At 36.9% G+C, this 14,601-nt stretch overlaps 1 protein-coding gene across 11 annotated transcripts in view; it reads left to right on the top strand.

The window, feature by feature from the left end:
• Window positions 1–14,601, top strand: part of Rdx (BTB/POZ and MATH domain-containing protein rdx) — a 131,844-nt gene that overhangs the window by 88,430 nt on the left and 28,813 nt on the right. Inside the window, exon 1 of one of the 11 annotated variants that reach the window (XM_076775510.1) lies at window positions 10,526–10,612. The exons of the other annotated variants lie outside the window; for them this stretch is intronic. The gene's annotated coding sequence lies outside the window, so the exon portion shown is untranslated. Of the gene's footprint in view, window positions 1–10,525; window positions 10,613–14,601 lie in introns of those variants that run through there. 11 annotated transcript variants of the gene reach the window in all.

Genomic DNA, 14,601 nt, shown 5'->3' with positions numbered 1-14,601 from the left:
CACGTCAAAATGTAGAATTCATTTAATGAAATAAATTTTTGCGATTGTGTACATCGTTCGAACGAATGATTGACGTTGAGCGAGTGTGTACGTTACGTGTTGCGTAAATATTTCTTTTCGAAATTAGGCACATTCTTACGTTTTGGTCAATAATTTTTTCAAGCATAATATTTAAGAATATAATTTACAAACGATACGAAATTCTGAAACGAGTGTACTCTGTGTTTAAGATCGCTCATTCAAGACCGTCCCGATAACATTTCAAATCCACATTCCCCCTTTCAGCGCCGCTTTCGTATCAAATAATCCTTTAATAAATTTATTTATTTGTATCGTCGAATTAACGTTGTTTTGTCGGAGGCATACGTTCTCAAAATACGGCACAGTTTTGCTAATTATGCTTTGTACGCGTTACCGTCACGCGTAATTGTTTATTTCGAAAGGAGCAACAGCACTCGCGCTCGTTACGAATGTTATTCGTTCACATGGCGCGGTTATACAGGGTGTTCAGCCAACCTAGGGAAAAATTTTAATGGGAGATTCTGGAGGCCAAAATAAGACGAAAATCAAGAATACCAAATTGTTGATGGAGGCTTTGTTAAAAAGTTATTAACGTTTAAAGTTCCGACCGTACTGAATTTTTTTCTAGAAAGTGGATAGGATTTCGAAGGTATGTGTAATGACTAAAAATGATTGTAATTGACCCCCGCAACCGAAAATAATTTTTCCAAAACGATTTGAAATTTTTTTTTTCCGTCTAAAAATTTCACACCTTCTCGAATTTTTTTCTCGAAAGTGGATAGGATTTCGGAGGTATGTGTATTTATCAAAAATGATTGTAATTGACCCCCACAACCGAAAGTAATTTTTTTAGAACGATTTGAAATTTTTTTTTTTCGTCGAAAAATTTAGTTACCTAATTAGATTTTCAATAAGGAATTTTTTTCTCGAAAGTGCGTAGGATTTCGAGGGTATGTGTAATGACCAAAAATGATTGTAATTGATCCCCGCAATCGAAAATAATTTTTTTAGTATGATTTGAAATTTTTTAATTTTGTCTAAAAATTTCGGTACCTTCTTGAATTTTTTTCTAGAAATTGGGTAGGATTTCGGGGGTATGTCTATTCACCAAAAATGATTGTAATGGACCTCCGCAGCCGAAAATAATTTTTCCAGAACGATTTGAAACTTTTGAATTTAATTGTTAATAACTATTTAACGAAGCCTCCATCAACAAATTGGTATTCTTGATTTTCGTCTTATTTTGGCCTCTAGAATCCCCTATTAAAATTTTTCCCAGGGTTGGCCGGACACCCTGTACAATTTGGTTTATTAACCGAATAACAGATAAATTTATTATTATATTTAATTACTTAAAACTAACGTACGAGCAACGTCGTCAGTAATAATTGAATAAATCACACGCATTATTAATAAAAAACTAATCAAACTTTGGTCAAAATCAATGTTTATGAAGATTAGGTAGCGAATCGAACGTCTCTATTTCCTTGTATGGAACAGTCGCGGAGTAAAAGCTGTTTCAAATAATTAACATAACTCAAAGCGAATCGACCGTCGTTCCTTCATCAATCAGTGTCGGGGGAAATTACATTAAATGCTTTGCGATGCGAATTGATTGACTCCCGGGCTTGCTGCTCCTCGTGTAGGACAGATCTCGGTCGAAGCAATTTTCTTTCTGATATTGTGGCGCTTTAAATGCCAGGCGATCGGAGGAATTCTCAACGAGGTATTATCCGGCCATGTAAACACGTCCAAAGGCAGAGAGAGAAATCACTGTCGCGAAAAATCACGTCAAATCGACGTTTCGATTCGGACGTTCTCATCGAACATTTTCTAGGAAAGTAAAATGCATTAGAATCGCTATAATTCGGAAACGTACGATACCGTAACGTTATCTTCCGGTTACTCGATCGTTCGTTGCGAGTCGAATTGTCGTCGCGTTTGTGGCGAATCGCGCGAACTTTGCGCAAAAGTTCGCTGTAGCAATGTCAAGGTTATCGAGCAGGTGAGGTTCCACACGATGCGACCGTAGCCGCATTCATTAAAGAACAATTATAAAGTCGAAGATCCGTTTATAGCCTCGTGATTCATCGCTCTGCCCGATAGCGTTCTTCCCAGCAGGAAGTAATGACTAATAGTTCCATCGAGGAGGTCTATCGGCGAAACTGGTATACGCCCATTTGACGTGCGACCGTACGTTACGCTCCGACACGATTGTTTAATTCTCTGCATTCAATTACCAAACGGTCCGTCTGCCCCCAGCGCTCCTCACGCGACCGTCACGACCAATACGGGACTCGAGCGAACCAAAGATCACAATAGAGCCGTTCAGGGCGAAGCTTGCCACCGAGATAAACGCGTCCCACTGCAAGAGAAATAAGTTTCCGACTGTCGACGGTTCGCGTGTACAAGGCGACGCTGTTTCGAAGGGACCACAAAGCTGGTAGAAAGCTTCATTGCCAGTTCCGTCACGATTTCGATCGTACGCGAACATAAATATGACCGAAGGCTGTTTACGGCCGCGTGGTATCGCTCTGATAAAAAGCTTTGACAGAGAAAGTCATACGAAACGGTATACAGGGCGTTCGGCCACCCCTGGGAAAAATTTTAATAGAGGATTCTAGAGGCCAAAACAAGACGAAAATCAAGAATACCAATTTTTTGATGGAGGCTTCGTTAAATAGTTATTAACAATTAAATTCAAAAGTTTCAAATAGTTCTGGAAAAATTATTTTCGGTTGCGGGAGTCAATTACAATCATTTTTAGTCGTTACACATACCTTCGAATTCCTATCCACTTTCGAGAAAAAAATTCGGGTAGGTGCTGAAATTTTTCGACGAAAAAGAAATTTTTCAAATCGTTCTGGAAAAATTGTTTTCGGTTGCGGGGGTCAATTGCAATCATTTTTTATGAATACACATATCCCCGAAATCCTACCCAGCTACGAGAAAAAAATGCGAGAAGGTGTGAAATTTTTCGACAAAATTAAAAAATTTCAAATCGTTCTAAAAAAATTATTTTTGATTGCAGGGATCAATTATAATCATTTTTGGTCAATAGACATATCTTCGAAATCCTAATCATTTTCGAGAAAAAAATTCCTTACCAAAAATCTAATTTTAGGCCAGAAATGCTTCTTTAAAACGCCATAACTTCTGAACGGATTGGACGATTTTAATGTTCAAAAAGCCAAACGCCGCGTATTTTAGTGCAGAATATGTAGCAATTATAAAAATATTCGAAAAGTTGGTCCTTGACCTCCTGAAATGAGAACAAACCCCATAAAAATGGTTCAATTTTCAAACAGCCATAACTCCTACGATAGTGAATATATTTAAATGAAACTTTTTTCTGAAGTAGAGCTCATGGGTACCTACAGAAAAGTATTAGACAACTTTTCTGTAAGGCGTCAAATAAAATTATCAAAAATCAAAAACGAATATTTAAGAAAAATCGATAGGTGGTAGTTGCCTAAATTTTTCGACGAAAATTAAAAAGTTTCAAATCATTCCAAAAAAAATATTATCGGTTGCGGGGGTTAATTACAATTGTTTTTGGTGAATAGACGTACCCCCGAAATCCTACCCACTTTCTAGAAAAAAATTCAGTACGGTCGGAACTTTAAACGTTAATAACTTTTTAACAAAGCCTCCATCAACAAATTGGTATTCTTGATTTTCGTCTTATTTTGGCCTCTAGAATTTCCCATTAAAATTTTTCCCAAGGTTGGCTGAACACCCTGTATATTGAAACAGTCAATATTTTGAGGATGCGGTTATAACTATAAAATCGTCTGTTTTCGTACTCGATATTTCAGTTATCGTTGCAGAATATTGCAATATGTAGAACAACGTTTTCGTGCATCTCTGTTTTTTTCCTATCATTTTTTGTTTCTTTTTTTTTCTTACGCGTTAAAAGCTGCTGGCGTAATTATGAGCACATACGCGCACAGCTGGCAATAAAGTTAAGCGGTTCGTTAAAGAGCCTGGGAGCATAAAAGTTTTAACATAACGTGCTGATTGTCGAGTTAGATGTATCGGAAAAGCTCCGACCTTGCCTGCGCCGTTATCGTGTTTGCGTCACAATATTTTCTCGCTACCAACACACGGAGCCAGAAATCGCTTTGAATGTCGATGGTGTCCTTTGTCCCCTCGTACAGCTGGTCGTCTATCGTTTGCCAGCACGGATACATTTGTATGCGTACTCGCCGAGCCTTCTCCGTAAGTGCGTATCAGTCGGCCGTATAAACGCCTATCTTGAAATAAAACACCTGTTCCTTTGGAATCATAGTGATCAACACCTCCCCATTTCTCACGAGCCCACCACCCACTCGCAAATTCAAGGAAAATTGTCCGGCCTCCGTGACACTTGATCGATCATAGCTATTACTCTTGAATAAACTATCGATTCCCGGAAATCTCGGATGTTAACTGGCCTAATATCAAAGCCAAAAACCACCCACACCAGTTTTTCGTGTCTCGACATTTTTTTCAATTTACGTGTATATTTTTTTTCGAAAATTAAAAACACATACATACTACATTTTGGTGAATAGTTTATACTGGCTTGCACTTTATTTGCTTAGCGAGACTGATGACTAACTTTTTCCTCGTTCCTGAAATTACTAAAGAATTATCTCTGCGCATGTTTTTTCTCACGTTGAGATACGGTTCCCTAATGGCACAAAAATATTGGATAAATATTTTTTAAGCCACATTTTTTCATATGAGAAAAATATTGGATCTGAATATTGTATACATGTGCAACAAATATAAATCGAATGTTTAAAAAATATAAGCCAAATATTCAGGGAATATAAACGAGATATTTAAAAAATGTGAATCCAATATTTGAAAAATATAAATTCATTATTTAAGTAACATTCAATAGAATCTTGAAATTTAAGAAAAACTTATACAAACAATTAATCTCTCTATATATGTATGTTATATGTATAGGGTGTTTGGCTACTCCTGGGAAAAATTTTAATGGGAGATTCTAGAGGCCAAAATAAGACGAAAATCAAGAATACCAATTTGTTGATGGAGGCTTCGTTAAATAGTTATTAACAATTAAATTAAAAACTTTCAAATCGTTTTGGAAAAATTATTTTCGGTTGCGGAGGTCAATTACAATCATTTTTTATGAATACACATATCCCCGAAATCCTATCCACTTTCGAGAAAAAAATTCGGGTAGGTGTGAAATTTTTCAACAAAATTAAAAAATTTTAAATCGTTCTAAAAAAATTATATTTAACTAGGGGAGTCAATTACAATCATTTTTGGTCATTACACATACCCCCAAAATCCAACGCATTTTCGAGAAAAAAATTCAGTATTGGCGGAATTTTAAACGTTAATAACTTCTTAACGAAGCCTCCATTAACAAATTAGTATTCTTGATTTTCGTCTTATTTTGGACTCTAGAAGCTCCCATTAAAATTTTTCCCTGGGGTGGCTGAACACCCTGTATAAATGATAATAAATAAATCGGTTTCAGTTTTATGAAACAATATAAATTACAGATATTTAATTTCTATTTTAATCCTCCTCTACATGATTCGAATTAAGTGTGTTGAATAGACCTAATAAAAGATTAAATTAAAACGCTGATAGGTTATAATCCTTTGCGCGTTTCCTTCGTTTCACGGAAAAATTGAAATCAATTCAGAAACATCGAATTTGAAATACTTTACGGTTTTAAGTACTAAAAACGACGAATAAAACTGTACACACAATGAAAAATGCCGAGCTAGCCTGTTCGTCGAAGGGTGAGAAGGTTAAATTGGTACGCAAGTATTGAACTTTGTATAGAAAAGAGGCGAAAAGAACCAAGACACGAGCGAAGAAAATTTTCAAAGCACAGCCATGGAGATGATCTTTCGACGAGACGGAGGTGTTTGAAAAATTATATTTTAAACTTCACGAAGGAACGTTTTGCGTCGTTAAATGCTACGTAACTGGAAGTATTATTTACAAGTAGCAAATTACAGAACGGTTAGAATTATATTGCGAATTGTCTCTGAAAGTGGGAGAAACGATAATTTGCCTTAAGAATTGTAAATTCAATCGAAGATGTTATTTTTAACGAATATTTTTGTTCTGCATAGTCGTTCTAGACGAGCTCGTATTTCGAGTGAAATAAAATTACTTTCTTTCGCATGTAGATACGGGAAATTCACAGAACATTAACAAAGGTTTCTATTATTATCGTATCTGTGCCCGTTAGGCCACCGAGGCCTCGAGCGTAACGTACACAAATTGTTCCGTCGCAGAGGACGAAATGTTCAGCGAATAACTATGTGTGTTTACGATGATCGATCGAAGGTTCTTTCGCTTTGTTTCCACATACTTAAGGAGAAAGGAAAATTATCGACAAGGCGTAATATGCAGCCGCCAAGGACGGTCGAGTTTTACGTATCAAATCAGAACGATTTTTGTGCGTAAATTCACCGACGTAAACGAAACTAATCCGCCAACGGATAAACACGCGCGTTTAAAGACACATATTTGAAACGTTACATCCAACAATTATCAACCGTGTCTAAATTACTCGGGTCTCTAATCGCTTAGAAATAATCGTTGTACCATTAGCTGTATACTAGTTGTTAACTGAATTTGCTCGTTATAATTAACCGTCGTTTCGATCACATTTACTTATCGACGTTGTTTGCTGTCGCGATCAACACGGAAACAATTAACGCGAACTGTTTGCACATTCTACAACCGCGTTATTATCTTGAAATTTTATTAAGAAACGGTTTAAATGCGTTTAAATATGCTTATAATTTTAAGGTTGTAAAACTTTCGTTGTTATTTTATCAGTATTCGGTTCTATAGAACACGGCGAAACTTAATTATCGACATGAATGGCTGATTTGAAATCAGATGCAATTTGTTCGATTGCTGTCGGTTATACAGGGTGTTCGATCAACCCAGGGAAAAATTTTAATGGGCGATTCTAAAGGCCAAAATAAGACGAAAATCAAGAATACTAATTTGTTAATGGAGGCTTCCTTAAAAAGTTATTAACATTTAAAGTTCTGCCCGTACTGAATTTTTTTCTCGAAAATGCGCAGGATTTCGGGGGTATGTCTATTCACCGAAAATGATCGTAATTGACCCCCGCAACTGAAAATAATTTTTCCAAAACGATTTGAAATTTTTTTTTTTCCGTCTAAAAATTTCACACTTTCTCGAATTTTTTTCTCGAAAATGGATAGGATTTCGGTGGTAAGTGTAATGAGCAAAAATGATTGTAATTGACCCCCACAACCGAAAGTAATTTTTTTAGAACGATTTGACATTTTTTTTTTTTCGTCGAAAAATTTAGTTACCTAATTAGATTTTCGGTAAGGAATTTTTTTCTCGAAAGTGCGTAAGATTTCGAAGGTATGTGTAATGACCAAAAATGATTGTAATTGACCCTCGCAACCGAAAATAATTTTTTTAGTATGATTTGAAATTTTTTAATTTTGTCTAAAAATTTCGGTACCTTCTTGAATTTTTTTCTAGAAATTGGGTAGGATTTCGGGGGTATGTCTATTCACCAAAAATGATTGTAATGGACCCCCGCAGTCGAAAATAATTTTTCCAGAACGATTTGAAATTTTTTAATTTAATTGTTAATAACTATTTAACGAAGCCACCATCAACAAATTGGTATTCTTGATTTTCGTTTTATTTTGGCCTCTAGAATCCACCATTAAAATTTTTCCCTGGCAGAACACCCTGTATCATATTTTATAAAGCTGAAACAGATTTATTTATTGTTATCATTTATATCATATTTTATAATTTCTATTATATTTCATAAAGCTGAAACAGATTTATTTATTCTCATCATTGCATGTAATGCAATGCTTGCAGATACTTTGATGGACGATAATTACAATCGTGCTGATCCTGCAATTATTTTGATTTACATATATGCACGAATTTAAAGGACATCAATGAAACGTTGCTGGTTCCCCTCGTGCTCAGCTTCATTCAGACCCTCGTCAGCCAATTATCGCGCCGGCAATATGGACATATGCACACTTTTGCAACTTCATACGTAATTCAGCGTAGTCGCGAATTAACCTTTACCTATTTGCGTGTTTGTTCGTTTATGTAACGCATCGTCGCTTCCGTTCTCCTCGCACGGACCCGTGAAAAGCTTCTAGAGCCTCGGTCGAACGTCCTCGTTCGGAATCATTTAGAGCAGCCGTGTCAAACTATTGCTAACATGGATTGGTAACTCTTCGAATGTACAATTTGGTTGTAAAACGTATCTTATCTAACAAAGCCTCTAACTCGTTGGATTTTCCCTGTAAATAGTTTTCCAGCTATCTTGAAAATTAGCGAATTATGGAAATGTAAAATAAAAAAATTTTTTTTTAAATGATAAGAAATTTAACAAATTTTTTAGACACCCTGTATTTCGAATCTAATTACTATACGGGGAATCCTCCGCTCATGCTTTTTCGAGGTCGTCACCTTGGATTTCAAAGGTCGCCTCTCTTTCTGGCAGTAAAACGAAATGACGACACTTGTCCATTTCCATGCGGAGTTCAGCACAAAAGCTGTGCCAAAAATCGTGCATCGATACGATCCAAAGATTCCAATATAAAGTCGTAAGAACAAGTGACTACCTCTCCTTGATATGTCAATAACGAGACGGTTACGCAAGTACCTCCAGATAAAATACTTCTACGTAATAGTTCGGAAACGATTCGTATCGTATAGAAATAATTATTCGTCATTCGCACGAGTAAACATTTCCTTCGACTGTCTTAACATTTGAGTCTAAATCAGGCGACTTCAAAAGTTATGTTTGATCCATTAATTATTATCAAGCCCAAATATTAGTATGTATACATATGTTCTCTTTTTACACTATTTAGTTTTCATATACGAAATAGGTTATATCTGTTTCGTATGATTCGTATCGTATAGAAATAATTATTCGTCATTCGCACGAGTAAACATTTCCTTCGACTGTCTTAAGATTTGAGTCCAAATCAGGCGTCTTGAAAGGTTATGTTTGATCCATTAATTATTATTAAGCCTGAATATTAGTATGTATATGTATGTTCTTTTTTCGCACTATTTAGTTTTCATATACGGAATAGGTTATATCTGTTTCGTATGATTCGTATCGTATAGAAATAATTATTCGTCATTTGCAGGAGTAAACATTTTCTTTGACTGTCTTAAGATTTGAGTCTAAATCAGGCGTCTTGAAAGGTTATGTTTGATCCATTAATTATTATCAAGCCTGAATATTAGTATGTATACATATGTTCTCTTTTTGTACTATTTAGTTTTCATATACGAAATAGGTTATATATGTTTCGTATGATTCGTATCGTATAGAAATAATTATTCGTCATTCGCACGAGTAAACATTTCCTTCGACTGTCTTAAGATTTGAGTCTAAATCAGGCGACTTCAAAAGTTATGTTTGATCCATTAATTATTATTAAGCCCGAATATTAGTACTCTCTCTCGTACTATTTAGTTTTCATATACGAAATAGGTTATATCTGTAAAAGTAAAATTCGTTGTGTCATCCGCGGATGGTAAATTAGGGATTTCGCTTAAGATCGGTAACGAGATAGGAGAGTGCAGTCCAGAATCAGTCCAGTCGGAAATGCGGAGCGTGAGAGCAAAGATTGTCTTGTTTTTCATCTCGTTAAAATATGTTAAATATCCGCGTAACGAATAAATAAACGCATGGAAAGTGCCCCCGAGACATCGTAAAAGAAGTCGTCGCTTGGAAGCTCTACGGTTGCTCTCGTCGCGCCGCCTCTCAGTCGTCGCTCTCGATTCGGGAAATCGCTTTCAGCGCTATTATTATATCGCGACGAGAGTCGAGGCCAATCGATGTCCGGTGCGCGATGAAATAAAGCCGAGCACAAAGGCGGTCGCCTCGATAGGGCGCGGGGGAGCGAAGGAAAGAAGGAAGATTGTCCCTCGCTAGACCTTCGGCTTCAAGGGTACAGGGCCGTACCACGTCCCATTCGGTTTTAGCCCTCCTCTGCACCCTCCCTCCCTGTCGAACCGTTCAGCCAGTTTCTCGGAATGCAAAAGCTCACGGGCGCCGAAAAACAGGCTGACGTTTCCACGAACTCCGTGCCGCGTACAGGTTAGGTTAGGTCCCCTTCGTTCGTGTGGTCTGTAGAAGCTCTCTTCCCCGCTTCTCGCTTGCCTGAACGGTTCAACGTCGGAAGGGACGACGATCCACCCTCGCCACGTTTTCTCGTCTCCTTTTCCTTCTGTGTACACAACAGTCCCTCTAACGTTGGCCCGAGATTATCTTCGGAAACGGCCGCTCGGATTTTTCGGACACCTTTTTCCATCCCGGCGTCGTTTTCTTCCAGGATTTCTTTGTTCTCTCGATACTTTTGTGCGCTCGTGCGCACTTGGACGGTATGCAGCGTCAATAGAAGCTCTGCCCCGATCCTTTGCTCGCGCGTACGCGTGTGGGGAAGTCGATCGCGACGTAACAGCGTTAACGTGTGCGTGAAACGTTCGTGAACGATGGCTGGTTCTACGAGGAGTGAAATTGAACGCGAGCGTTTGGAAAGCATCGCTGTGCCGCAAGGTTGGTTTTATTGTGTTTTATCTTTGGATAGAATGTAGCGACCTTCGTAGCGATGAAAGTTTCGTTTTTGAAGGCGTCTGTGCGTTTTAGAAACTTTACGATTAGAAGGTCGAATTAATTTATATGGAAACGGAGTTTCTCGGGAACGAGGAATAGTTTCGAACTGTTTGTTTGCAGTTTCAGCGCTTGTTTTGTGTTAGAACTATTCATATCATAATTATGTATTGACTCGGGGCACTTTTGCAATCGTGATTTCAGTGATCTTTATAGTAATAAAAGAAACTGTGTTAATTTTTATTCTATACAGAGTGTTCAGTTACCTCTGGGAAAAATTTTAATGGGAGATTGTAGACGCCAAAATAAGACGAAAATCAAGAATATTAATTTGTTGATGGAGGCTTCGATAAAAAGTTATTAACGCTTAAAGTTCTGGCGGTACTGAATTTTTTTCTCGAAAATGCGCAAGATTTCGGGGGTATGTCTGTTCACAAAAAATGATTGTAATTGATCCCTGCAACCGAAAATAATTTTTCCAAAACGACTTGAAATTTTTTTTTTCGTCGAAAAATTTCAGTACCTTCTCGAATTTTTTTCTCGAAAATGGATAGGATTTCGGGGGTATATATAATGACCAAAAATGATTGTAATTGACCCCCGCAACCGAAAATAATTTTTCCAAAACGACTTGAAATTTTTTTTTTCGTCGAAAAATTTCAGTACCTTCTCGAATTTTTTTCTCAAAAATGGATAGGATTTCGGGGGTATATATAATGACCAAAAATGATTGTAATTGACCCCCGCAACCGAAAATAATTTTTCCAAAACGGTTTGAAATTTTTTTTTTCGTCGAAAAATTTTAGTACTTTTTCGAATTTTTTTCTTGAAAATGGATAGGATTTCGGTGGTATGTGTAATGAGCAAAAATGATTGTAATGGACACCTACAACCAAAAATAATTTTTCCAGAACGATTTGAAATTTTTCTTTTTTGTCGAAAAATTTAGGCACTTTCTTGAATTTTTTTCTTGAAAATGCGTAGGATTTCAGGGGTATGTCTGTTCACCAAAAATGCTTATAATTGACCCGTGTAATTAAATATAATTTTTCAGAACGATTTGAAATTTTTTAATTTAATTTTTTAATAACTTACTAACTTACTAACGAAGCCTCACTCAAGAAATTGATATTCTTGATTTTCGTCTTATTTTGGTCTCTAGAATCCCCCATTAAAATTTTTCCCAAGTGTAGCCGAACACCCTGTATATTAATATGTTAGTAATGACTGCGTGTAAATTTGAGGTTAGGTTTTTAGCAACGAAAAAGTTGAATACATATTTACAACAATAATTGCATAGTCAGATGAGGTTGAAATGCTATTATTAGGACCTAACCTCGCTTACGATATAACCTCAAATGCCATATTTCTCTCGAGAAAGAATTTTTTTCGGAACTTCGTAAGGTCGATCGATTTTCTCACTTTCATCAGTCGGTCGATTGGAAGTTAGAGTCGAGGACTAAAGTATCTAAGTCGAGGCTAGGCTCCTCCACACCCCGTGTAAAGTTTCTCTCTTGTTCTCCAATTAACCCGAATTGCACTCCGGGCTGTGGACCGGACAAAAGCTTCTTCCCCAGTGGTTCTCTGTTTTACGCAGCTGTCGGTGTTATCGAACGCAGGACCGACTAATTGCGCAATTAACTCGGTGAATTAATTCCACCGTCGACCTGGCACTTTGTTACATTATTCGATTAACGAGGCATCGAATCGATTAGAAATTACGTTGTAATACAAAATCACAAAGTGGTCGTGCACTGAATGGGAAATTCGAAGGAAAATGATTGGATATCGCGTCCGAAAGAACCTTCGAGGAAAGTTATGATAAACATAGATTTAATTTTAGACTAAAAATACATTCGGTTATAAAAATTCGATAAACTAAGGAATTTTTAATAAAATAAATTGTAGACCTTCAAAGAAATTTTCGTGAACTCTGCAATAAACGCGCGGTAACTTTTTCGTCTGAAAAAATATACACACGCCACACAAATTAGCTTACAGTAAACTTGTTGAATACGTTTGATCATAGCCCCAGATTACACGAAACACGATCCATTCGACCTTCCTAAAAGATTTACTAACAGAAACTGAGACTCTCGATGCACACCAACGTCCCACATGCTACGTCATTCTAAAAAAAAAAAAAGGCGAGTCATTGCATAATACCCTTTTCTAACATTTAATTCTGAATTGAATACACGGTATAACAGAAAGTGTATGAAATTTGGGTATTATTTTGGGGATGAAAAAAAATATAAATTGTAAATAAATTTAATTTAATCTTTTCAACGGGAATGTATAATAAAAAAAATTTCTAAAGAAAGGATCGTCCTTAAAATGTTCTCTCAGAAAACTTGGGCATAACGACCAGTGGAACGTTTCGAGACTGTTGTCGGACGGGATAGAGCTTCTTTGTGCCGCTGCTTGGCCCTTGAAGCTCGAAGGCATTCCTCGAAAGCCACACCTGGAGACTTCTTTTATACCCGAGGGAGCAAAGACTCGCAGGACACGGTCGTCCTTCGAGGGCCATAGGGCTTCTTTTCTCCGGCTGCGTTCTGTCCTGCCAAGGGCAGGGAAGCTCTCTGGACTCCCGACTTGTTTCCAACAGGGGCCACTGGCCCCGCTATGTGGTATATACCGGACGACCTTGGGCCTCACGGTCAATTTGCGAAGTCCATTCCCTCCAGATGGGCCCTTACGGCCGTCTTATTAGCCACCAAGTGACTTCGCGTTCTCCTCCGTCCACGGAATCCTTTTCAACGATCACTTTTCAGCGGGCAAGCGACCTTCTTCTTTCGTGTTCGTTTAGGAATCTTTCTATGATCGTGGCACAACCCACAGTTGGTAAACCAAAATTTCAATCGTACGTAACGCGACGAAAATATTCGACTGATTTTAGCTAGAACTACATTTAGGAAAATATTCAGGTGTTAGATTATAATTTCGAGTTATTTCTCGTTGCAAAATATTATTAATCTTGGTCTCCTTCGGGAACATATTTATTAATATACTGGGTGTTAGATCAACCATGGGAAAAATTTTAATGGGAGATTTTAGAGGCCAAAATAAGACAGAAATCAAGAATATCAATTTCCTGACTGAGGCCTCGTTAAAAAGTTATTAACAATTAAATTCAAAAATTTCAAATCCTTCTAAAAAAATTATTTTCGTTTGCGGGGGTCAATTACAATAATTTTTGGTCATTACACATATCTCCGAAATCCTATCCACTTTCGAGAAAAAAATTCGAAAGTGTGAAATTTTTAGGCGAAAAAAAAATTTTTCAAATCCTTCTAAAAAAATTATTTTCGTTTGCGGGGGTCAATTACAATAATTTTTGGTCATTACACATACCCCCGAAATCCTATCCACTTTCGAGAAAAAAATTCGGATAGGTGTTGAAATTTTAAACGTTAATAACTTTTTGACGAAGCCTCAATCAACAAATTGGTATTCTTGATTTTCGTTTTATTTTGGCCTCTAGAATCCCCCATTAAAATTTTTCCCAAGGGTAATATAGAGAAATGTATGTAAAAAAGTTTTTGCAGTTTCCTATGCGAGACATCGATGAAACATATTTTTTCAAAAAATTTATTTTTGCTACATTTTCCGATACACATCGAAAATAGGTGCTGCGAATCTGTAAACAGTATTGCACGCCACGAGTGTTTATCGTGTGCTTTCGACAAATTTATTTCCGTCTGCTGGCAGTATTTTGCGTACTCTGCCTTTTTTCGATTTCGCAAATATTTGGAGTTCTTCCTTGTTGGAAAGATCGAAATGCTAGAATTTTGCCAATTTACTCGAACGAGTATTCCGTGTAATACTACATGGATCAAACGCATTCAACGCGATTATCTTTATTGCGGATAACAACGTGTTATCAATCACTGTTGAACATACTATTGTTTGATGCATGTAATAATTCTAAGGTA

Source organism: Colletes latitarsis, chromosome 10 (genome assembly GCF_051014445.1).
Source record: "Colletes latitarsis isolate SP2378_abdomen chromosome 10, iyColLati1, whole genome shotgun sequence".
Classification (NCBI taxonomy): domain Eukaryota; kingdom Metazoa; phylum Arthropoda; class Insecta; order Hymenoptera; family Colletidae; genus Colletes; species Colletes latitarsis.
This window is presented reverse-complemented; position numbering and strand designations above follow the sequence as displayed.